Genomic DNA, 27,395 nt, shown 5'->3' on the forward strand with positions numbered 1-27,395 from the left:
TACTGGTATGACGATGTGATGTGGTTGACCAGTCCTTTCCAAATGGACATTAGCTGAGGAGCCAAGACCAGGAGGAATGGAATACTTTATTGCAATAGAAGGATATTATGTGGCCGTCTTTCTTAGCTAATCTCTGAAAAGAAGCAAAAAATGATCAGAATCGGAAATTAGAACTGTTCAAGTAGGGGGGATACTGTATGTCATTCAATTAAACTGCACATATGACAACAATCAAAGTATTAGATTTGTTTTGTTCCTGTACATTAAAGGTGTCTGTACATGCATATATCCAGGCTAATCTTAGTGTTACAGTATGGCACAATTGTAAGTCAGCTCAAAGCAGAGATTTCAGTTACAAAAGACTTTGTCGGACTAGCCACTCTAAATCTCAAACTCAGCAGGATCACTAAGAATAGCCTACCTCAGATTCAATGTAAACATGCCTGTCTTACCATCCACTGCCACATTACAGTACTATACATCCCCACACAAAATCCCCCTGGCAGCCAGCTACTGTATCTGTGGCTTGGCACACGGCCAGGTAGTCAGATGTCTATCGCTCGAGATATGAGCTGGAGGAAGGTGGGGAGGTGGGAAGAGATCTGCCAAAGAACAGGATGTTCGCAGGCTGGAAGGAGATTCTTACGCTAGCTGGCAGAGCATGCTCCTGTCATGGATACTCCTGCCGGGATACATCAGGGAAGAGGGCTGGTTAGGATCCCCCATAGACAGCCTGTTGAGACAAGATAGAAGGGTAAAGTAGAGGTGTTGCACTAGCACAGTGCAGGGCTATTTTGGGCAAAGCATTGCTCTGTCAGTCGGAGGATTGGCCTCTAGGTGTGTATATGAGCTTCAAGGGGCCCTCACTTTACACTACGGCCTGAGATGGAGCTTGGTACATCTTATCACCTCCAATTGCAAAGTGGATATTGGAAAATGCTTGCTAGAGTTAGTTTAACAATTAGTTAGAGATAGTTTGGCTTAAATACTCATGATGAACTCACACTTGATTCATTTGCAATTGATGAAACAACAGAATGTATTACGGAAACAAATCACAATTGCAAGACTATCCCTAGATTTTTTCAACACACCTTGAATAAAACCTTGAATAAAGTGACCTTGTCCAATCCTAAACAGCTGAATTATTGTGTTCATGGTTCACATCGGATTGCGCAGCATCTCACTCTCTTTGCATATGTACTGTAGGACACCCACTGGGTAGTAATAGGGAACACTGAAGAGGACTACATTGGGTTGGAACTGTGGGGAACCTTGTGTACCCCCCAGTGACTTGGCTGAGGCACTGCATAAACCATGCATCATCAAAAAAAGCACGCCCTAAACGACCTCGAGATGACCCAAAAGGATATGATTTTCAGAAATCTCACTATACTAAGACAAGCCAAGTCAACTTAGAATGTATTCAGTGCTATGGATGACAACTATCAATATTGCACTCTATAGTAACTGTCGGCTGATAGGGTCTCAAAAATCAGAATCAAGAGATAAGTGCAACGTGGATGGAAGTTTTTTTATTTATGTTATTGTCAGTTTTTTGCATAGTCCTGAATACGTTGTACCAATTACGTGCTGCTGGTTTCACTGTGGCCTCAGCAATCCAAACCTACCTTACCACCAACCTTACACAGCTCCGTGACATTGGAACATCAATTGGCAATTGCTCATTTAAAAATATTCCAACAATAACTCAACTCAATTGGTACACTACTATATTTTAAATAGATCTTGAACATAGATGTGCAATGTACTTTCAAACTGAAAAGGCTCTCAGATATAGCTGGCTGCACTTTATATAACAAGAACATTGAACGGTAAGCCAACAGTGTGTTCCCTTGTATGCCTGAGAAACTAATGGGAATATGGGATGGAATATTGCTTTTTCCATACAGTGAGATCCCCTGGTGTTTTACTTAACTTGCCACCAAAAGGTCAAATCTCATTGGAACAGGAGTTGCAAGAACTGCAAAGAATGAGGTCTTCCAATATAGGTAGCACAAACAATCATGGGAAAAGAGCTTACCACAGCAAACAACAGCAATGCAGCAAAAATATGGTATTAGAATGAAATCGAATTGACACATTTTATCATATTGCATATGGTACATGAAAACAGTGCATTTTCAACCAGAAATGGTGGTGGTAGAAGGGCAGATAAAATATATTCTAGCATTAATTGCAATAATTCATATACAACATGGAACAAAATTATTATTATTTTAATCTAAATAAATCACACTGTAGTTGATTGTAATTATTGATACATATTAATTGTAAATAAACTTGTTATATTAAAGTTTATAATTGATATGAGCTAATTACATTCTCAGAAACATGTAAATAATGAGTGGTGCATGTAAGGTTTAGTGAGTATTTAGACATTAATCTTTTGTCTCATCATTGGTTTACTCTCCTATTACTAAACATGCTTTTCATGTCGATTTCTTTATAGTACATAAGCCATCATCTTAACCCTAATACAAATTATATGTCATTTGTTCACTATAATCCTATCCAAACATTTTTACATTGTGTTAAAAGCACATTTTGATAATGCCGTGCCTGTAACTACCAATGGCACTAAATAAGAATCAATGGCTTTGTTTCAGTGTTCATCTTTGCTCGTGTCAGTAGAGTTGACAGAGGAGTTTGTTTAGAAAGAAAATGGTCCTGTATGTTTCTGCGTTATGCCTGTGGGTAAGCTTTGCCAAAAAGGTAATTACAAATAAGAATCAATGGCTTTGTTTCAGTGTTCATCTTTCCTCGTGTCAGTAGAGTTGACAGAGGAGTTTGTGATGTTATACCTGTGACACATCTCAAGTTGTACTGAGCCTCACATTAACTCAGGCGAGGCAGGTCACGACTGAGCTCCACTGATGAATCCTCTTGGGGGCAGAAGGGGATGGGGAGGGGAGGATCGAGGAGATAAACCCTCATCTCGCCTTGCTCCTTATGCCACCCTGTTTCCCACCTTGACACCCCCCTGCTCTCATTCAGTGCCAGCCTAACACTTTGATCTCCTCTGACTCTTATTTCACACTTCACAGCTAGTGGTCGTTTCCACGCACACTCTGATCTTCGAGGTCAAGGCGAGGGCAAAGTATTTTCCGATCACAACCCAAACAATGGGACAGAACTTTTTTCCCCGGCTTGCATACCTTCATCCAGACTCTGATCCTCTCTCTGTGCTCCCCCAAGGTCAAGGGGCACTGGGCACTTTGCCCAGGTCAAATATTACAGCACATCATCGCAATGGAAAGACAATGGACCAAAGTCAATCACGAAACGTAGGGTGTATCTGTGCAATGCAATCACAAAACCGTACAAGTTGGTTGTATTGTTGGATGTGCGAAAACCACCTTTTCTCAATCCCCAGCGAAACAGCTGGTGTGTGATAGAGCACAACAAAGTCAAAGTGGGAATACAAGATTATCAGAAAGGGACGTGAACAATAAAGTGTGCAAGCTGCACTGTTATAAACTATATATGAGCCACGGGCATGTGATGAAGCCAGCCCTTACGCAGCATACTGCTCCAGATTATAGCATGCTCTCTCTAACCATTTCCCCAATGGCCAGAACTGACTTCACAGCAACATGGCGCATGTGCTTGCCTCAAGCAGCAGCTTTCATAGGCTTTTCAGATATGTTGCAGGTATTTCATCAACAGCAAAGCATTTCATATTTTACGTTTTCCTTTCTTTCTTTCTTTTCTCTCTATTTTCTCTACCACTCTCATTTTCACAAAGCACTTCTTCTGGCTATCTGTCTTGCAACCCTTCATCTTCCTCCACATTTCTCTTTCTTCCTCCCTTTCTCTCTCCCTTCCTCTCTGTTGCTCTCTTTCTCGCCCCATCAAACTTCTAAGCTCATCGTCTGTGACACCTAATCGATATCCGTGGCTCGGCATTCCAACTCTTATTGACTTTGTTTTCAGGAAGACTCCATAAAGAGTCTTTGGGGAAATTCTGTCACAGCCAGTTCTATCCCTCGGCGTTAAAATCTCTGGCGGTAAAGATAGAGACTTGTGGCCCTGCTCTCTCCTCTCACATCCCAGCTGGAATATCAAGCCTGCGGAATTAGGACAGGGATTTTGTTTCTACTGGACAAAAGACATGGTTCACTGAGTGACACTAAAGAAACAAACAACTAAATGTTTTCAAAGATTGAAGCTTCATCGATAACCTTCTTGATGTGATGCATGGAATACCTTGGAGAAATACGTTCCATACTGTAAAATTACTGAACAAAATGTATTCAAGATGCACAGATGTACATTTACATATTAGTCCTTTAGCAGACGCTCTTATCTAGAGCGACTTACAGTAAGTACAGGGACATTCCCCTGAGGCAAGTAGGGTGAAGTGCCTTGCCCAAGGAAACTACTTCATTTTACGGCCGGGAATCGAATGGGCAACCTTCTGATTAATTGCCCTCTTCCCTAACTGTCAGCCATCTGACCCCCTACTATACTATGCTATACTCAATTCTTGTACATAGGGTGAATAGACACAATATTCTACGTACCCCGTACTAGTGCACATAGTAGGTTACAGTTCAAAGCTATCATAATGATGGAGAATCGACCAGGTGATGCAGCTTTACGGATAAAAGAGGATCATGTTAATTCCCTTTAGCATATGCAGCATCAGTTAGTAAGTGACTTAGTAAGCATGAATCTGCATGTTGAAGAATGATTGAACTCATCAGTAGAGGACTGTTGAATGGCCTTTCAGCTGACCAAGCACCAATGTTTGTGTGATTGGGTTTCAACATCATTGTATTACCTTTTGTGCAATTAAATGTGTGTAAATGCTATTGTATGTACAAAATGTCTTCATTTCTTTTAAAATAAATGAATACATTTGTTTTTCAAATATTAATTTAGCCTGAGAGTCAGTACTGTAAACTAACTGCTAATCACACTGTCAGTGAATGACAACCCCTTAATGGTGATGGGCACCACAGGAGATCAATTTTGACTTAATCAATTAATCATCAATGCAACTTTATTTTGCTTCTCTGAGACTGTTACATCTTAATTTTACCCAAGGCATTTGGGTATGATATTCGTGCTGAATGGGTGTTTTTGTGGGAGAACATTTACCCTTGAGAGCAATACTAAGCCGTTGGATGAATACTTGTTTTAATGAGCAAAAACAACTGCAATTACTAGCATGTGATAGAGCTGTTGCCTTGGCACATGTACCAAATGAAGCATGTTCAAATACTGATACATTACAATACTGAAAGAGAATGCTTTCCATTTAGGAACATTTACAGATGAGATTGTACAGAGGACCTTAAGATTTAACCGTTTTTAGCTAATGCACAGAAACTAATTAGTTGTTAATAAAGTTTTGTTTTCTATTTACTTTCTGTTATATTGAGTTGGCTGCCATTTACATGGATTTAATGCCTGCAAAAAAAAATAGAAAAAAAGCACTGTTAGGTTATTTTATTTGAGGTGGAAACAGGTAGCTCTGTAGACAATTGACTCAGGTCTTCACAGTGAACACCTATGGATACTGTAACATGTTTTACTGCAGATTTTTTTTTTCCAACATTGTAGATAGTTTATCATAGTCCTATTGGTATTGTGTAACACTGTGAATTCCTATCTAGTGGGAGTTAAAGTAACAAGATCCACTAAAACGATGTAAAGAATTTGAAGTTCTTGTAAAAATGTAAGTCAGTTTCTCGCAACTATGTTCATAACTTTGCGATGGCTGAGATATTCGCTATAGGCTTGCAGAGTATTTCAATCTTTCACTCTTTATTAGTGATAAAAGATGTAAAATACTTCAGGTGCTGCAGAAATTCACTTGGATGAACATGAGTAAACCTGGCTTCACTAATAGCGATGAACTACTGGTGGGAGTTGAAGCCTCTACACTCAATAATACCACTGCAAGCTGTGTACAGTAGCTTAGTACTGCAGTTCTCATATGAGTCATTCAGTATCTCAGCCTCAAGGCTTTAGAATGAGACCAATGTAGATAATTAAGTTTTTAGGGACATAACATCCTCCCATAATTTCAACTTTTGCTTCAGCACATCAGAGATGGGGTTTGAGAAGTTGTGAGTATCTTGACAGTGTTCAGGAACGTGCAGAGAACTGGACAGTTTGATGCTGCCCTGATTATTGTTCATCATTTATATTGTAAACAGCGAAGAGGTTGCAAATGTTGCCACTGACAAAAGCCAAACAGGAACAGCATCAATACACAAAACCACTATGTCAACTAAAGTCTAACCACAACATTAATACCCACTCATGGTCCAACAAAATAAATTAGAGTGAAGTTTAATTCTGCTAAACCTCCAGACACACTCATTGCTGTTCTGACTGACTTCTAGCCTAACCCTCTGCTTACCCCCCAACCATCCCCAGGGTTTTGTTATTTTGTCTTTGTCTGGTATCACACACTGAGAAAGAAGGAAGGAGGAAGTTAAAAAGTGTCCAAAAATCCCTCAGGTCTTCTGTCCTACTGTAGGTTACCGAGACAGTTGTCAGTGGACACCTTAAAAAGCAAACCATAAGTGTTCTATCAGGAAAGGGCTTTGTGATTAGAACTGCAAACTTTGAAGTTATCTTGAAAAACCAAATAACAGCTCAACTTAAAAGAATAAACAAAAAAACATTGGGTTGTCGCAAAGTTTAATTTGGTTGTTGTTTGTGCAAATTGGCTCAAAGAGCAATTATGGTGTTTCAGAAAGAGTTCTTCCAAAAACAAACAAATTACATATCCAATGTTGAGTATTATAGATAGAGGAGGTAATGGACAATTTATTTTATTTCAAAAAGTCCCATGAAACACATCTAGTTCCTGTGGTGATAATACAACCTTCCATAAGAAAGCTGTCTTTACGTAAATAACATTTTTTCCATGCAGACCACATTCATATCTGTCTTTCACATGCTTATTATACAATTGCTTGCATGTATGGCTAACCATGTTTTTTTCTGCAGTCACTGCACACTGCACAAATTGTGTTCCCAATAAACTGGTTATGGAGTAGAATTTTGATGATCCTATTTGTGCATAAGCTTAAATATATTTTAAGAAAACTTCTAAATGGCATCCAGAAAATAATAGACTGTATCTTTTGTGTTAAACTAAAAACAAATGAACTTACATACATTCTGGTAGCTTTAATCTTGCTGTCGATCAGGGGTGGCGAACCTGTGGCTCTTTGTCTGCTCCTGTGAGGCTCTTACTGAGCGGCTGGGGGAATACAAGGAATGGGGAGGGGGGGGGGGGGTGCCAGGCCCTGCTTATTGACATACACGTGATGCACAAGCAAGAATCACTTTCAACCTGCACGGAGACACCATTTCTGCAAGACGTGCTGACAAATTCATCCAGCAATTCATTTGAGGACGTTTGTTTCTCCCGGCCGTCCTCCTCGCGCTCTCACAGGGCGTCTCGCACACGGCGTTTGCATGTGAGATTGGAAATAAATACAGCACAGAAATAAATGTGGTGTGGAAATAAATGTGGTGCGTAAAAGTCTCAAAAAATAAATAAATGTGGCATAAGGAAATAGAAGCCCAATTGAATAGATAAATGTTGTCTTTACAAAAACGTCATTTTGAAATAAATAGATATATTTATTTATTGATGTCGGTAAATGGATTCAGCTATATAATTATATAATACTATATTTATAGCCATCTTTTTTTTATTTCAGAGTTTATTTCATAGCCATATTTATTTAGGTATGTATTCATTTATTAATTTTCTATTTATTTAATTTTTACTAACATTGTTATGTTGTAACATAGTTAGCCACCCCTGCTGTAGATGATGTTTTGTTTACAATGGTGAGGGTCAAATGAGAACCTTGCAGTAAAACAATTACAAAAAAAATTTAAACAAGAGAATCATATTTTGACATGAAATACATTGCAGTTAAGTGTGTGTTCTTTTATTTTATGTTTGCACTTAGATTTTGAGTGCGGAAGCACAAACTAAAAGGTTGACAATACAGTGACATAATTTCATCTTTTGAAGCCACATCACTTTATCCCCAGCAATGGCTTAAGCAGGATTGATGATTTCAAAAGCACTTTGAAGAAGCTAGAATAATTGGTTTCCTTACGGGTGATCAATCTCTCTGATCTTACAATGTTAAAGACGCCATTAGTTAACCTTTCAGTCTATAAAAGTCTTTGTCACCAAGAACCTGCTCTTTTCTGTTGCCTCCATCTGTATTTCTCTTTCTCTCTTTCCCCCTCTCTCTTCTTCCCACATCCTCTTTGAGAAAGGGAATCACTTTCTTGGGGGGAAATTAGCTTTCTCCTCTCCTAGCCCATGCAACTTTGGGCAGCGAGAAGAGATACCAAACATGTCAATGGGAATCCAATTTTCACCTTCCTCAACAGCTCTCTGAGTAAGCTACCATGCCCTGAGTTAATCTAAATTTCAGCTAAACTGATACAGTAGAATGTAAAAATAGATGGAATATTTAGCTTCTTAAGGTGATTCCCAAAATTGGAGGTTTACAGTTGTACCTAAAAAGAAGGAAATAGGAAGGAAGAAAGGCTGAAAGTTGAAATAATGGCACTCAGAGTAAGATATGGAGTTAGATTAACTGAAGTTTGGGAGAAAGATGGCGCACCAAGACTCCTCCTTCCCTCCAATCAACTCATATGCATCAGCCCAGTTAAAGCACGGAGGAATGCAACCGAACTCCCCGTTTTCAATTACTAGTTCCGTATAAAGTCTCTTCCGTTCCTCTGGTCCTTGTGATAGCATGTTATTGTCACCTTCCCACCCTTCCCCTTCTTTTCTGTTTCTCCCTGTCGTCTATCCAGGCTTCCCGGGGATCTGCTATAGCTGCTTCTTGGCCGGAACCCACTAAGACTCTCCGCCACACCCCAAGTTCAATGCCTCTGGTAAATATGCAAGCAACCTTCACCGTTCCCGTGCATCCCAGCAGTAATCACTCTCTTGTCCCTTCAAGACTCTAGGCCTGACTCTGCTATCAGTCTCCATCAAACTGCATCAGGCTGGTGTGTTACTGAACTTGTGAAACATTGTTTTGTGTTTGATAGGTGGTGTATATGACTGGTTGTGGTTATCCTCCATTATCAAGCTTTATTATATTAAGTGGTGTACGGTTGGAAGTATTATTCACCTCTATTAGATTTGTGCTTCATGCTTTTGGTGTTGAGCTTGTGGCAAGTTATTTGCAAAAGCAAATCCAGTCAACAGTGGAAGGCTTGCAGTCAGCTACAAAACCGTGATGGATGAATTACATGGAAAGCGAACAACCAGTTGAGATGGAGTATCATGTCAACAAAACAATGTTGTTACTTTGTACAATATTTGAACAAGTGCAGTGCCAGTGGTGTCAGACTCTGGCTGGTTTCTATTTCCTCTAGTTAGACAGTGTGTGCTCTATCTTGTATATTTAATTGTTTCCAATCACATTTTTGGGGGTGCTTGCTGGTGTTTCTGATTGGCTGGTAGGTGGCACTGGCATGTAACTCTGTATAACTTTAGACTGCTGTCAACTTGGCAGAAAATGTCCCTCCGTATGCCTGCACCTCGTCCGTAAATTGTATATAGTTCTACAAGTTATCCCTTCTCAGTGTGAGAAATACAAGGTGTGGGGTGCTGACAAGCTACACTGTGATGTTTGTTTACTAAAATGTTAACCCTGTAAGACCCAAATATAGAAACAATGTGTGAAATATTTTTAGGAAATACTGTAAATGGAAGGAATGAGTAAAACTTGCAGTTACCTACCCAGGTGTAGCAACACAACCTGTGGTTCTAGGACTGTTTTACCCAGAACTTGAGTACCGTCTTTCTTGTAGGTATAGAGTACTTGAAAGATAAAGGAGTTTCCATATTTTCACAGAACTTCGATGGCTCTCATAGCTTGTCAACTGAATTTTCGATTAAAAAACAAGGGAGAGGCCTTCTGTTAAGGACAACAACATGTGTGTTGTTGCTCAAATCAGACATTTTATGCCACAGCCTTTTGTGCACTTCAACAATCCAGGAGTTCTATTTGAAGTGAATGCCTTGGGGATGACTGCAAACCAATTAATTTATCCTGTAATAGACTGTAGGCTTGTGGATTATTGTACTGATTGGAAGGTGTAGGCTCCAACAGTTAATTAGGAATCTCTCGACTCCCTCATTTGGTTTAAGTTAGTAATATAATTATCATACACAGACCCTATTATTGATCGACTGCAGGGTATGTCATGACTAATAGAAAAGGGCTCTCTGTATTCGATTCTGACTTTTTCTATTTGAAAGCATACAAAATGCAGTCTCCTGCCACTACAGCGAAGCATGAAGGTTTCAAGAAGACGGAATCCATATTGTGTGAGGAAGGATAGAGCCAGACATTGAGGGATGCTGATTGGAACTGGCACTTGACTGATTGTGTAACATGATTTGGGTCTGAGACAAGCTACTTTTCAGCATGCATTATTAGATATAAATCTTTGAGTTTTTCTCACTAATTGCATGAATACATGGAAGGATGTTCAGTTTAATAAGCACTGTTTTGGTGTTTTCTGGAATGTTTTAGTAAAAAAAAAGTGGGTATTCATTAATATGTGAACATGATTAACGGCATTATAATATTATAATATATATACAGTATATATGTATACCTCTCTTGAAATATTTTTTCTTAGTTTTAAAGAGACAAAAGTGAGCATATACAGTATTATTTATATATATATATATATATATATATATATATATATATATATATATATATATATATATATATATATATATATATATATAAAATACTGTATATGATTACAAGTCACCTGATAAGATATCTCACTTTTGTCTCTTTAAAACTAAGAAAAAAATATTTCAAGAGAGGTTTTAAAGGGGAGAGCAGAAAAAGGCTATATGTAATCCCTGCAAAGTCATTGTGTGGTAAGGTCCTGTTATTAATTCTCCATCTTTCAACTCATCCGTCTCAATCAAACTGCCGACTACGCTCTATTGGATTCCAAGATAAAAATAGACCTGGACACACATGCACACACACACTTGTATACACACATTAGAAGCTAGAATGGCAAGGAAGGAAGACACCAGCACGTGCATGATGATTAACATAACAGGGGAAGCAGATGAAGAGAGCTAGATTGATTTAGAGCACATTGTATTGTTCATCAGTGACAATTGAAGCGTACAAAAAGCTGTCAAAATGTTTGAAACAGTGACAGCATCTTATCAATCAAGGATGAGAGTGAGCTTTAGCCTGCATAGCTTTAATCAGGACTTTCAGGATTGGGACCAATTGTTCTGCTCTGTGTTTTGTGAGGCTTCCATCTAACACAATTATTGGTTTATTATAAGGTTTTCCATTGAAAACAAAACTTAGTCAATGACGTCAGAATCTTTGAGAACATGATTCGACTGCTGAAATCAACCAATTGTGCAATGCTATCCTTTAGCAGCTCCACAGCAATAGATCAATTACGATTTCTATTTGAAGATATTGCCATTTATTATTGCCTTTATTTTGACCAGTGCTGCTGCTGCACAGTGATCTCAATGCAGTTGTTGAGTAAGATGTCAGTGACACACATTTCTGTTATGATTAGAGATTCCAGGGCATCCAAACAATGTCAACCATGGTACGACCCATCCTTGCGTCCTGAGAAGGAAAATATTGGAAACTATTGGCGGTTTTAGGGACACAAAATTACAACTTGGCACAATGCCTGGTTCTCAAGCTAAGTGTTCCACTGAGCTCCCACTGAATTCCCAGAAGAAAACTTGAACACACACACACAGAGACATAGTAGTGGAGAGGCTGTGTCCCAGGTTGTCTTTCACTCAGTCTTCTTGAACTCTTTGGGGGGACTTGTACAATGCAATGAGAGTGACTGTATAAGCGTTAACGGTGTCTGCAGTTTCCATTTTGATTGCTTAATGCAGCAAAGACTCAAGGGAACCAATTAAAAGTGAGTCTGGTGAAATCTTACAATATCTAATTGCTTCCCATGGGGGATGTCTCTTGTGAACTAAAGAGAAAGAGCAGGGGAATGGCGAATGAGGTATACAATGAGTAAAGGAACCAGGTAAGAGCCTCAAGAAAGTCATCATCTTTCTAGGAAAATATGTATGACCAATATTAACTTCCCCATGTGGACTTGAAAAACCAGACATCAAGTTTTCTGCTAGATAATTGTTGGAGACAGAATGGATGGAAGGACTTATGCAGCTTTAACACTTATCTGAAAAGTCTAAACCCTAACTACAAAAGTATCACACCGAACCCAACTAAATTTCCATGAACATTTAGGCAAAATGTAATTTTGTCAATATGAGTCAGATGGCTGAGCGGTTAGGGAATTGGGCTAGTAATCATAATTTTTCCGGTTTGATTCCCAGCTGTGCTAAATGACGTTGTGTCCTTGGGCAAGGCACTTCACCCTACTTGCCTCGGGGGGAATATCCCTGTACTTATCGTAAGTCTCTGGATAAGAGCGTCTGCTAAATAACTAAATGTAAATATCACACAAAAATGTGGATTACTTTACAGAGAATGTAATGCAGTTACTTCTACCACCAGTACAAGCATTTTAATATTTTCATGTATACCATCCAAATATTATGTTTCAATAATAGTAGGTTGGAGCTACAGGTTTTTGAAAAGCAAAAGAATGTGCTTTGAACTCAAATAAGACACTTTACAAGCATATCACCCTTTATGGTTTCCCTTCCTATACAATCTGTGCACCCCTGTCTAACTAAACTCCTATTATTTTCTGTACACTGGATTTTTGGGGGAATTACCAAAGAGAGGTTTTGCCTAAATGCCTAAAAAGCATGTTTTATTTTACTTTTGTGCATGTTTATGGTGTTTATGAATATCAGTGACACTATTTCAACCCTTCAAAGTAGAACTTTGAACAGGTACATGTCTAGACACATTTCTGAAACAAGATACTATGAAATTGCCAGGTAAAAGCAATGAAGGTCTAGTAAGGTCTCTGCAATTTATATGCAATTCCACTTGCTAGGTACTATGCCTAGGACGAGGATATTTCTTAGAACACGGCAATTTTTACCAGTCATTTTACAGTCTCTGAAGTGCACCCTTGAGGCTGAGGTCTTTGATTAAGTTGGAGGCCCACTTTAAAACTCTGCTTCATTGACCTGTGCTGCACCACTGGAAGAATTCTCTTGACTGCGTTGAACTAAGAAAAGGTTTAAGATATACTGTAGTGAGAGAATTAATGTGTGTATGTGTGTGTGTCTGTGTGTTTGCGCGTGAAGTGCAGTGTCACATGTGAAGGTGTTTGGATGAACAGTTCATGTTTACAAAAGAAAATTGCCCTTTAAATATATAAATGTGTTTTCCAGCATGAGGAGCTGCCTTAAGCAGTGGATCCATGTATCTTGCAGAGCACTAATATATAAAGATACTGTAACACCTTACATCCTGGTACTTGTTATAATCCTTTGTTAATTATGTAAGAAACCCTTAGTAAGTTTGTAAGTCTTATTAAGACACATTCATGTTGATAAGCATCTTATAAGGGCCTTGTTACCTATTAACATACACTTATTGCAAGCACCTGGACCTAAAGTGTTACCCAAAATACTAACAACTGTTACAAGTGTAATAACAATGTCAAGCACTGAACTGTAAGAAGTAAAGTGAAAACCCCTCAAAAAGACCCAAAGCCATTATCACTTGGAAACAAATCATTTAGGCCTTCTATACTAAGCCTTGCAGTCACATGACAAAGGAATGAGAGACTTACTCCCTAAAGGTTTCCACTGATACTACTTAGAGGCGATGGAAAGTTGCTCTGCAATGCCAATTGCGTAGTAACCCATACAGCTGGTGACCAACATTGCTCTGTATGAATGAATGAATACAGCTACCATAATAAAAAGTACTCAAATTGTCCTCCAAGCTCTCAAAAAAATGGGGCAAGCTAGCTCTTGATATGTTAAGTGTGAAATGGATAATCTAGGCTTGTTGTTCGCACAGATACAACACATTTAGCTCGCCAGATGTTTGCTTTGATGACTGAGTATGAACTAAATGTATTTAGGCATCCACTATTTTGCTGAAACTGAGGGTGGGGTAGGATGAGAAGTAGTAGCATTGAATTATTTATTTCTGTCTCGTTTTTATTTTTAATCTTTGGTAGTGTTGTTTACCAAGCCACCTGACATAATAACTGCATGGTTTACATTCCTATGGCGTGTAGTGATAGATCTTTATACAGTTGAAAACAGTATATTATCAATACCTCTTTCAAGGGCCGCTCATTTCCAAATGGAGGGGTATTAATGAAATGTCGAAACCTAATGGCCATGAAAAGCAGTCATTGAATGGATCCCAATATAGGTGTAGCTATTAGCTATTCCACGGGCCAGTGACAATTAACCTGTCTCCTCTGATCAAGTCACACGCTTTTAGTTTCTCCTTCATATTCATCTATTTGAGGGGGAATATGTGGAATGAGGACACCAGTGACTATCATTCTTTATCCTCAGCAGTATCAGGGTGAGGACATGGTCATTTGGGAGTAAAGCATTAGAAGGGGTCTGTTTTAAGATGTCCTCTGATTATTAATAATTTAACAGTATTTTAAACTTTGAAAGCACAGACCAAATGTACCTATATGTATAACGTATAAGTTACACAAATGATTTACTATCTCCGCCTCAAGTGAAGTGTTTCTATTCACTTGAAAAGCAGACACCACAAAAATGAAAAGTAGACCATTAGTGCTGCTAGTCAATTTCCTGTTGAGGCTTTCTAGGACACAATGACAATGATGATGGAGATAAAAAGAGGTTATGGAGGTCATTTCAAGTCAAACTGCTCAAAACATTGTTTTTGATCCAGAAAGCAATTCAAATCGCCAGAGGAAATCCTCTTCTGGGAGACCCCCGTGAGCTACTTTGTGCTTGTCTCCTTCAGTAGGTGGCTCATGGACGACACAGAGGTACAGGGAAAACTGCAGTGCTGACCGCTTGGATACCTGCTGTGCTGGATGTCCACGTTTTCCTCTGTCGCAGAGAGGCATCTCAGTTTGGGGGCTGTGTCTTGGAAACACACCGCTACTGAATGCCAATTAAAAGTCTTGCTCTCAGTGTGACCCCCATATACCTCCTCTTTCCCTCTGAAGGAAATGTTTTCTAAGACACCAAGAGCGGATAAAGGTTATCAGAAGAAGCAGAGAGCTTTCTTACTACACTCAAAGGAAGATTACATCAGTTCCCTTTGCCCCAAAAAATCAATGGACTTCAAGTTGATCATGCCAGTCAATGCACAATATATACAGAATGGCATTGATGGATGGAATTCAAGGAAGTTCAGTCGTCACCGTATTGATATGGTGTTAGATGGGAGGAAGAGAACATTATTGCAATACATAAAAGTGTATGTTAAATGTACTTGCCTCTTACCCACCAGCCAATTTTACTGCCTCAATAGCTGCAGGCAATTACCTTCAAAATGGAACCATGCCAGAGCCCTGGAGGTTCTCAGACAACTACAACTAGTTTTAGCATAACATTAACCACAGCCATGGATCTGGGTAACATACTATCTATTGATTTTGTTATTCATGTTTTTGATGGGGGTATTTATGCGATAATAGATGAAAGAACAATCTCATAGAAATACACATAATGTACTGTAGCCGCGCAAACCATAATTTACTGATACAGAAGCGTCATTGGAAAATGAAATATTAAATGGAGAACAAAACAATAAGTCATGGATTTCTAGTTAAAAAAGTTATAAAAAGGTACACATCTTTTATTATATATAATGTGCTCACCAAAGTCAAGATAACATGCATGGATACAGTTCTCTATAACTACTCATGGTTAATATATCTGCAGATAGTGTGCTGTATCAATAAATAAAAAATATATATCTGATATTGATTTCCTGGTTACTGTTGTTGAAGAAAACTTCAAACATTTCCAATAAAAACATTTACAGACAAACTAGCATAAGTGCATCCTTTCATGAATAATGAACATGACACCAATGAATTTCACTGTTTTGATAAATAATTAAGACTTCAGTCAACATCTAAAACAAGCATTGTCGGTCTTGGTATTTAAATGTTTTCTCTCTCCGAAAATGTGAGTTCAGTTGCCCATTATTTACCACTGGCACAGTTTCCATTCATTACAAAACTTGGTGTGAACTCAACTGTTGCCAAACACACACCTATTCTTTGAAGCATATTGTAGACATTTACACTCTTACTGGAAGGCTTGTAAAGTGTTAAGAAGGCATCTTTTTCCAAATAAAAGTAAATGATTGCTTGACACCTCAAACCCCTTGGCCAATAATCTTAGAAATAAAATATTGAATGGATTTTTCCAGATGGTAAACTGCAAAACAGTTACTGTTCCTAGCTCAATATAACCACCCACCATTTGCCCCTACGCTTAAATACACATTATCATTTAAGGATATAATTAGCAAATACAATGTTTACCTCCATTCTACCCCTCACACAATCATCCTGGATCTGAAATATTGGTTCCTAGGCGGTAAATGAATCATGTAAAGACCAAATGAATACAATGTGAACATTTAATTGATGAACAATAAATACCTGCTTATTTTGAACCTAAAGCCATTGAATCTCCTGAGTAAACATCTGGTTGCAGTTAGTAGTGAGTAGCTATCGATCATTAGACCCAAAACCAAATCACTGCCACAAACGACCTAGAAAACTAGATTGGAGAAAGCAGACTGCTGAAAGAATCTTATTCTGGGATCATTCATTGAAAAATGACAGAATCCCTCCATCTGTCAGACACACACACATTTCCATGTGCAACTGGCACCTACAAAACGTCAGAATCATTGCTTATGGACACACCGAAATACATGGAAACTGAGTACATCGACATTCAGTTGCCATTGTGATCCTGAAACTGCACATCAAGTGCCGGTAACAAATCATCGCCCCCTTCCCTCTTCAACCTGACAAGTCCTCAAAGGAAAAGGCATCATAACAGTGACAGGGGGGTATGGAGTGACTGATCCTGTGGCTTGATTAGGGGCTTAGTGGAGAGATGTTGATCGATAGCAGTGAGAAAAGCTAAGGGAGGAAGCCCATTTTAATGAACGGGCCCATTAAATCAGTGCTGATTGCATCGGCACCACAACTACCCACATCACAAAGGATTTAGTAATCAATAGGTAGCTTCTCAACATGGACAGGCATGAGATTGTAGATTCCAAGCAGCACTAAGTAAAACATCTCATAATTAACTTTAAGCTTGGGTATTCTTGAAAGGAGTTTTTCCAGCGGTAGAAAATATGATCGCTTGTGAGAAGGATGTACTCATGGTGTGAGTTGACCAACTCTCTTTGATTTGCTTTGGGAATCAAACACAGCACATCATTTCTTCTATTGATGATGTTTCCATTCCATTTACTGGACACATCTATTATGCACTACTAGTTGTCAGGGTCTTACATTTAAGTCAACATCAATAACATTGTGTAACATGTGAATGGTGACTTGAATTCAAAAGGGTGGCCTGAAGCCTCAAAAGGCATACCATCCATCTACGTGTAGACTGCAATTTTATGCACTGTTGATCTTGTCCTTGTCCTTGACACCCATGGTCTCTCATTCCCAGCCGATGAATGTTCCCATCTTATGTCTTGTTGCTGCTGAAATGCCCTGACAAGATGTTTTGGGGGCCCAGAGTGATGCTTAGCTAGATGTTGTCAGCGGAAATACAACAACAGAATGGCTAGGTACAAATGATTTCATTCATCACTGGGAAGAGAGCCCAGCTGCTCGGCGTTCCAGCAAATACGTGTTATTATGCGTGTGTGAGTGTCATAGGCACGCATGATTATCTCACAGGAGAATACATGTACACTTTAATGAGGACCATGCAGTACTCAGATCAGAGTAGCATTCATAGATGCTTCTTTTGTGCCTGTTTTCTTTCCTGCACACTGCTCACAAGGTAGATCTGTAAAACGTCTGTCAAACATCATAGAGGTCACGCCATAGATCTAGTTTTCCTGTAAACGTCAAATAACCTACTATTAAACTAAAATTACATTCTCAGACGTTTAATATCAATTCCTAAGAAATCTCAGTCGTGCATTATTTACTAAGCAGGTTTGGGAGGTCATGTTGCAAACAACATAAAGCATTTTGACTCCATAATGTACAGGCTTTAAAGGAGGCCTTGTGCTACATACATTAATTGTAAGGTAAAGTGGTGGAAAAGGATTGGATTTCTCCCATTGGAATTGAGAAATCAATCAATAGCATGCATGCATGTGCCTGTCAAGACTCAGTGCCCCCCATTTCCCCTCTGCTAAATTAATTATTCTGTACATCCACTAGCCTCACCTACCCCCAACTCATCTAGCACATCTATGAATAACTACAATGAAGGACTTCTTTTTGACTTTGGGGTAAATTTACTCAGTTAGGGCACTGAGGTTGCACCTAAATCAAAAGTTAGCATCACCCTTGAAAAATTAAAAAAAAACAGTTCTTGGTTTTTTTTTCCTGGGTCAAACCTGTCAGTCATGGACTTTTCTCTTTTAGAACACTGCGTGTTGTGAAAGAGCAATGTGCGCGCGTGCAAGTTGCAGTGTGACAAAGAAGAATCGAACGCTCTCTTTTGCCTCTCTGCTTTCACACCTCTCTGTGTGCCCGCCTCACTGCTCTCTGTCCTCCCACACCCGTCTCCTTCACTCCCTCCACACACACATTCATGCACACACATCAGCACACACCCCATCATATTACAATGATAATAGGATTTGGTAGGGCATCGTTCTTGATGCTGTCAGCTTCCTCTACTGAACCCGGTGATGGCCCTGTTCACACAACTGTTTTACCTCTAGGGCTAGCTTGTTGACCGCTTGATTCATAGGGTAGCTAGAGAAATCCATTCCAAACACATTTGTTGTGAGGAATTTTTATGTAAAAACAATAGAATTTATTCACACAGGATGAATAGGATTATCTTTAGTGGCTACAGAATCATACTGATTCCCTTGTATTGAGTTAGGTTACAAGCCCGGATTGTTGAGAGTAGGGCAAATAATATTGTAGTCACCTGAATAACACATCATGCAATTCGATATGTGTATGATACTGTAACCTTTGCAGTGTTATAGATATAAATTATTTGACATCCGATGCACAGCATTCTGATTGTGATTAACAACATACTTACACTACAATTAAAGAGAAAACACCTCTTACAAGTTTTTTTATATTAGTATTGTTTATATAATAGTAAGATAACAAAAACAATCCCTCCTGCCACGAAACACCAAGATTATCAATTTTGTGTTTACTGTAATATGGTGTTGCGACATGTGTTCCTATTTCATTATGTCTGCCAGGCGGGGTGATTCTGGGGTTTGAAGGCTTTGAGTTGGCACAAGCCAACTAGGGCCTCCTCGACTCCTTTAGGCGAGCCACAGAGTCTCCGTCCATCAGACTGTACAAGGAGAGCCCAGTGTCCTGTGCATATCCACCATCCAGAAAAGGATCTGGTAAGGCCCAAACCACTTCCAGTCACAGATTCAGATACTTTTGCTGCTATAACAAATACAACAAATAGTGGGCATTTCTGCACACCCTTACTGTACATGCAAGCACACACACTAACACACTTGCTCACAGCTCTTTGCCAGTTTCTTCGGTATCACTGTCAAAGGAGGTTATATTTTCCCCTTCCTTTCAGTACCGAACATAACATTTTGACCTCATCTTATGTCAATATGCACTTACCAAAATGTGAGTCGTGGCTCCTGAGTACTGGTCTGCTTCACCTTCGTAGTCTCGTCCTGTCTTTAATACCCAGACATCTTTATCCAGGGTCAAACCACCTAACAGGACTGAGAGGAAAAATGAAAAAACAAGACCTTTGTTGCAGTGAATTAGCTGTTCTATTGCATATAATAGACCAATTAACAGTGCTTTGACCCGGGGATGTTTTAAAAGGTCACTCTCTGAATGACAAGTTGCGACACTAAACTTACTATCATCTTCTCTTTTTTTTTTTACAATTATTCCGGGGGTATTGTTTCCCTCGGTTAGGTGGAGGCCAATTCTTGTGCATTTTTGATCCTCGTAGCCATGGTAACTAAGTGAGGACTATAATTTTGACAATTTGTTCTAACACCAGGTATGACAGACGATGACATTTCAACTTAATTTGCTCACAATGTGTTACAGAAAAAAATAAAGCACATTCTGATTGGTTTGTCCTTACTTTTCCCTTTCAATAGCATGCATGTATAATTGCACTTTAGTCAGACTTTATTCCGTTTTTGACAGTTTTTCATCATTTATACTCTAGGAACATCCAATACAGTATTATGCATATGGTCTTGCCACAAAGGGACCAAAGCTGACTTTATTTCATAAGGAGGCACAGGTCCTTTGTTTCCTCTAGGTTTAGGACAATGTTTTCTACTGACCATGATGGGCAATGTAGCTCACCTCCACGATCTCAGATCAGGCAGAAAAGCACTTTGAGTCCTTCCTGCCAGATGCCAACTTTTCATGTTACAATACCATACTTCCTGTTTCACCACTCTATTTACTCTATTTATATTATCAAGGAACTGAACACTTTTGTGTAATACTTACTTATTTGCTTACTGTATATCTTCTTTTGTTATTGAAATATCCATTGAATTGGTTTTCATGGCTGCTGTATTGTTGCAATTTCCCATTGGTGGTCAACATTCGATATCAACAGAGAACAAAAAGGCTCCTTTAGCAGTACAGTAACATTGTCTTCCTTACTTGTTTTGTTAATTTTTTTGGCCAGCAGTGAACTCCCAACTCCCCACATTTAAGATGCAAAAACCTGGATCTCTACCGTACTGGGGAGCTTCAGCCTCAACCAAAGTAGGAAAACAACAGCTTTAGGCTTCAAGGGGTTTTAGAGAGCATGTACTTTCCCCTAAGCCCAGAGACATCTGTTTCACACCTGTGTATCTATCAATCTCCTAGCCCCCTCAGTGGCTAACCAGCTGCAGAATCTGTGGAGCTACAGTCCAGAGAGCCCAAGGTATTTACTCCACCTTTTGTTGCTGAGCTAACACCACATCTGTGCTCTGTTCCCTCTGACACAGTGGACAATAGAGAAATGTGTTATATGTGTTGGATGGGGATGGAGAAATAAAGAGAAAAAGAAGTTGAGAGTACCATGCATGTTCAGGAGCATGTGTGTCAACTTGAGAGATACACAGAACAGGCACAGATACACACACGTTGGATGTGTACTGAAGGAATGTGCATCCCTCATATATTGTATTGTACTGGTGTGTGTGTTTGTGTGTGTACGGTATGTTTTTTAGCTCACGTGTATGAGAGGGTGAGAGAGACAGGGACATTCCCTCTGTGAGCCCGGGAGGCTTGCCTCAGTCTCTTCACAGGCTCCATGTAACAGCTGTGTGGAGACAAAGAGTAAATTTGGTGCCCGCCTCATGGTTCCCCTCTGGTGACTTCCTCTCCCAACGACGGTCCCGGGGTCACAGAAGTGTTGGTTAATCCCACTGTCTGGAGGGACGCTAGGAGGAGAAGGGAGGGGTGGGCAACAAGGTTTCAGATGCAGTGTGTGTGTTTGTGTGTGTGATATGTGTCTCATGTGGCACCTGGTCTAATGTATCCTGCTGTATCAACACCTGAGGATGTGAGGACTCAACAGTCCCACCAGAGGTTCAAACTCTTCTTCCCTCACAGTCACATTTAATCTCAATTTATCTATTGTCCCTCGACACCCATGTATGTACCCCTGTCTGTGCCTGTTATGTTTTGAACTTGGGTACATTTAATATATATCAACCTGCCCTGTTTAGGGACTGTACGACTATCTACATACAGTAAGCAAACGTGTTCATGTTTTTTTTTGTTGCCGTTTGACAGCATTGTGTTTGTATGCCATTTGTTAGCTACATTAGCTAGCTAGCTCAGTTGCAACCGTGATGTTCATACTAGATAGCTGTGTGTGTGTGTGGGGGGGGGGAGTTAACCATCTATTGCTCCCACCCATTACCAGCCTGTGGTAAGTGTGCAAAAATAAAAAATAATTTGAGGGGATTATGTCTGCTAGTTGATTTAAGGGGAGCCAATATTCAGATGAACACATCTTCAACAAATCTTCAGATATCAATGTGTAACACGCAAGCTTACAAACTGCACTTTCATGATCTGTATTATTATAAATGTATGACCATGATGTACTTATATCTGCAGCATGAAAGGGCCAACAGTACTTCACGATTGAGAAGGAGAGACTCCCATCATATCGGCTATGTACAAGGTATGGTACTACCTAATGAAGATAATAATAAGTGTGCAGAATAACAATTGTGTTTTTTGCTTTCAGCAAACACTGAAAAACACAATTTTCCACATAGGCCTATTTGTCAAAACAACCTCATGCATATGTGACTAATTCCTACTGACGTACAGTCTAAATGAGCTGGACAAACAAAGAGCAACAAAGAGCTGTGGCAAATCAAATTCCACACCTAAATGAAGCAATTTCCCAAACAATCAAGAGAGCACCACGCAACAACATGTCATTTATACTTTGGCGAAGTGCTATAACAAAATAAATGACGGTCACATCACTGTGCGTTTGGCGCTACAGCAGTTCATCTCACCTCAGCAGTGCCTGCATGGCTGAGTGGGTAAACCTCTCCGCCTGTGGAAAACCTCTGTCCTTGAGTATGGCTTCATTGATTCAGCTCTACCTTGTCATCTTTTGATTTCTTACTTCTGGCTTCTTCCTCTCGCATACGTTTCTCTTGATCAGTATTCTCAACAACTTATTGCAAATGTATTTTTAAAAGAACATTTGGGGAGGTCAGTGGGAGGCCTTTCTCCCAGCCATCCACTTTAATGAGAGTAAACAAGCAGCTTTCTGACTGTCCCTCTGCGGCATCCAGACCACACAGAGGTGGCAGAGGCAGTGCTACAGAGTGTACAGTTCAGTAGAAGTGAACTAATTAAATTCAATTACGTGGAGGGCTTTGGTGGTGTGATATGGTAATAGGTTTGCCTGCTAGTTTTCGAGTCTCCAGGGGAACTGAGGTTCAAATCCAATTTAGGCTGGCGTAATCAAACAAATGAACCTGCCGCTAGGTGATTAGCTTACAGGTGGTTACTGGCTCTATGGGGTCCAGAGGGGAAACTCTCTCTCTCTCTCTCTCTCTCTCTCTCTCTCTCTCTCTCTCTCTCTCTCTCTCTCTCTCTCTCTCTCTCTCTCTCTGTATATATATATATATATATATATATATATATATATATATATATATATATATATATATATATATATATATATATATATATATATATATATATATAGCTTCAACAAAATATCTTATATATATATTTAAATATATGTATATATATATATATATTAGATATTTTGTTGAAGCTTTTGAGTAAACACAATTACCACATACTATTCTGATGTCTACTGTATGCATTTAAACATGTTGTCCTATATAAAAAAAAAACATATCTATGCCCTTCTCCCCTGAATGCATGTATTTTTGGTTCTACCAGTTTATTATATTAGCACAGCTGTTAACACTGCAACTATTGGTCAGACCCTTCGATTCACGTTTACTCACCTGCCTGCCCGGTGTCCTGCCTGTCCGGTTCCTCTACCCACTCCCTCACCCTGCCCTCTCATTAAATACCCCCCTGAACCTCGAGCTGATTGGCTTGGCTCTTGTCGCACACTTGATTCAGAATCCCGTTACTGCCAGTTCTCTGTTGATATTAAGAGTACTTAGTTTGAATCAGCTGGTCTGCTTTAAGTAGCAATATATTAATTGGGAATTTAGAGTAAGTTGATTTTCCGTGCCATGTGTAAAATATGTAAAAGAAACAAAGTCTCTTCATCTACATATGATTCCCACACACGTTCAATTTTAGCTCACACAAGCTGCCTGGCACAAGACAGTCACAGAAGCGACCCGAAGTTTGTGCAAAAGTAGGTCATTATCAGCCCACTTGTCCCAATGACAATAAACGAGCAAGGGAGAGAGACACAAAACATTTCGTGACCATCAAAAAAGAGGAATGTCTTGCCACGGGAGAAGAAGACACATGGCTGTGTTACATGTGTGTGTGTGTGTGGTAGGGGGGTGGGGGAGCGGGGGGGGGGGGGGGGGTGGAGAAATGAAGGGTCTATTTTTAAAATGAAGGGTCTATTTTAAAACCTCCAGCAGCTTCACCACAGCAGGGGCGACAGTCATGAGCAGGGAGACTCGCTGGGAGCGTAAAGAGTTCCAAAGCAGACACTCCAGCATCTTAGGATGAAAGAACAGCTTTTTCTTTTGGACTAAGACATGGATACTTACCGAGAGAAGAACGTTGGCACACTGCAACAGTTGTCACGACAGTGTGTTTTGACATGAAACTTTTTTTTTTATTCGAACAAGCCAACATATTTGAATGGTACTGTGACAGGACTGAAAGATCAGTGAGCCAGCTATTCTTGTAGTCATAATTTGATACATTTGGTTACTTGCCGATGGTTTCTCTGTGTTCCACAGCCAACAAGGAGCAAGGTTTGAAGCCAGTGTAGACTGCATGTCAGTTTCAATTCAAATAACACCCATGTATGACAGCTTATGACAACAAGTTTACACAAGTGGTGAATAAGGATAACCATTGTGGTGCTTTACACTTTTACTGCTATGCAACTGTAGCAGGCAAACTCAAAGAATGCTGTCAAAAGCTGTTCTGGCCTGCAAACAGAACACAAAAACAGTGTGTGTTTCTGTAAAATGTGTTTTGTGGTAACAATATACCTGCACCAATGTACTTGGTCTCTGTTTGTGTGTGTACAAAAGCGTGTACAGGTCTGAATGCACATGCAAAACATGTGCAGCTCTGTACTTTAGGGATTTAAACACAAGCTTTTAGTAGTTAAGCAAAAATGTGCCTCTCAGTAGTTTGAGTGTGTGACTCACAGTGTTCTCAAAAACTGAAGGGAGAAAAACCTTCCTGGTGAAACGGCAACCTTGATCATTTCATTACACATATATTAATTTTATAGCATGTTAATGGGCCTGAAACAAACATTCTCTATATCAATTGTTGAAGGCTTTCTGCATGCTGAAATGACGGGAACCTAAAAGACAGACTTCGAAATCTGGGTGGCAATTAAAGCGATAGACTAACTGACAGTCTGGATTCTCACTTTTATCTGTCATTGCTCTCGGCAGAATATTTTCAAAAGATGGGGGGGGCAGCATCACACACAAACACATGCTACACGACATATACAAACATACACCCAAAGTATAAACCATGAAATCTTATGTTATTTGGGTCTAGGCCTATCTGACAGCTAATGTTGTGCTGCATGAAACTATAAACTGTACCTGTAGTTGGGCCATGGTTCTTCCTGCAGAGATTATACTAGAGGAATATAAGAGACAGGGATATACATTAAAGAATGACAGTCTCATAGACACTCCTTTGTTTGATTTTGCTCATCTGCATACCTGAAGTTCACCTATTGATTTTTGAGTACTTTCATGGGAGATTGCTGAAGATTTCCTGTCACCAAGTCTCATGTCAACATATCCAGTTAATGTTTTTATTGTTTTGACAGAGAGCTTGAGATTAAGTCTAAAACTGACACCATGAAACCTCCTAACCATAAGCACTCAAAAGCACTTTTAAGAGTAACTGGATCATTGCTCCTAAGTTTATTGCTACTTGAGTTCAAATAAGTCTAAGTTAACATAATAGGATGTATATGATAATACTTTTTTTAACAGGTCACTGCGAAGGTTTCTAGTGAGACAGTAAGAAGGAATAATGGTCATTGTAACAACAACTTTGTAACTAACAATTGGATTGAATTGCAACTAAACATTCAGGACATTGTAATGCAATTAATCATTTTTAAGAAACGCTTGGTTTACTGTAAAGAAAACAAATCCCCAATTACCTTTGACATGAAAATGGTAGCAGACAAGTGTCCAGCCCTTCATAAAAGCACTGACATCTCACTGGACAATTATAGTGCTCGAACACATGGCTTGATTGTAGCTCACAGTACAATCCGCACTTGAATGGTACTCTCAGCAGGGTCACATCTCTCTCTGCATACTAAAAACAAGCAACCAAGGGCTGGATGAAAAGTCAGAAGTTGCCACTCAATGGCAGTTGTCAAAAAGCCTGCAAAATGTTGCATTGTGCAATCTGTAAGTTTACATTTTCCTGGGCATTTGGAGAAACTAGACCCATGAATTAATTCATTAATTTGAGGGGGTAAGTATCTTGAAATTGCACACATGCACTGGCCCCCAAGGACAAGTCCACATACAGAAGGACAAGTAAGCCCGCAGCCAGAAAGGGACCCCCATGTCTACTCTCGTGCATGCACACACAGAGATGGACACACACACTTGCACACACACACTTCGATCACAAATTTACTGAGGGCAGCTATTTTTTTTTTAAATCATCAACCTTCCCTTGTTCGCACCTTGTGGGAGTGGACACGTTTTACTTTGAACATTTAATGATTTTTCTTGTCAAAGACATTGTAGAAGGTACCGGTACTCTTCTGCTAAGCAACTTGAAGTGCAATGTTTTTGTATCCCTGTTTTTGAACACTTTTAATCACTTTTACAGAGTGAAAAGGGAAACCAAATATGCGGTACACTGTCTTAATAAAAAGGACACGGCCCTACAGACAAGGATCATGTGACTGTAACACAACACAACTGCTCTTGTTTTATTCCGACAGAGCATGTGCATGTTAAGTCAAATTGTGCTTAGGAACTCTCAACTTTATTGAAGTCTGCATACTGTGCTCCTAGGCATTCGCAAAGACTTGTAAGAAAAGCACTGAAGAGGACAGAGAAGAGTCAGTTCCCCAGACTCCAAGTTGATACAGCAAGGGTAGGGACTAACTGACGTGAATTTATTGTCGAGTGGTCTTGGGAATCGAAGAGGAAATTAACACCTTGATTTTAAATTATAACTCTGGTGACCCATGGTGTCTTGTTATCTAGCTCCTGCTGAGCATCAATCAGAAAATGATTAGAGCTACTGCTTGATTTCGGTTGGAATCCCTCCAAGCTAGAATACCTGAAGAAATAACAAACAGCTGAATTATTAGCAAGGTGAAAACAAGGTGAATAATAGCTTATTATGCCCATGAATTTGTTTAGACTATTGACAAAATGTTATTCACATATTAGTACTATGTTAACGCATTAGAGTGTTGTGTGTCTTCTTGTCAGTGGGATATGTTATTTTGCCTTTTGGTGCAGCTGTAACAGAGCAATTTTCCCAATATTACCCACACCCCAATCTTCTCTATGAGGAAT

General features: G+C 39.5%; 1 long non-coding RNA gene across 3 annotated transcripts; it reads right to left on the reverse strand.

The window, feature by feature from the left end:
- Positions 1–26,143, reverse strand: LOC146299633 (uncharacterized). Of its 3 annotated transcripts, XR_014734241.1 has the most exons (7): positions 26,006–26,143; positions 25,431–25,467; positions 21,386–21,472; positions 20,665–20,728; positions 19,801–19,907; positions 647–733; positions 1–133 (listed from the first exon to the last, which is right to left on the reverse strand). It is a non-coding gene; the product is annotated as an uncharacterized LOC146299633 (long non-coding RNA). The 3 variants fall into 3 exon arrangements; XR_014734243.1 differs by lacking the exons at positions 20,665–20,728; positions 25,431–25,467; positions 26,006–26,143 and having other exon boundaries at positions 21,386–21,586; XR_014734244.1 differs by lacking the exons at positions 1–133; positions 647–733; positions 20,665–20,728; positions 25,431–25,467; positions 26,006–26,143 and adding an exon at positions 19,096–19,530 and having other exon boundaries at positions 21,386–21,586.
- Positions 26,144–27,395: the final 1,252 nt, after the last annotated feature.

This window comes from Hypomesus nipponensis, chromosome 3 (genome assembly GCF_054491055.1).
Source record: "Hypomesus nipponensis isolate SF chromosome 3, ASM5449105v1, whole genome shotgun sequence".
NCBI lineage: Eukaryota > Metazoa > Chordata > Actinopteri > Osmeriformes > Osmeridae > Hypomesus > Hypomesus nipponensis.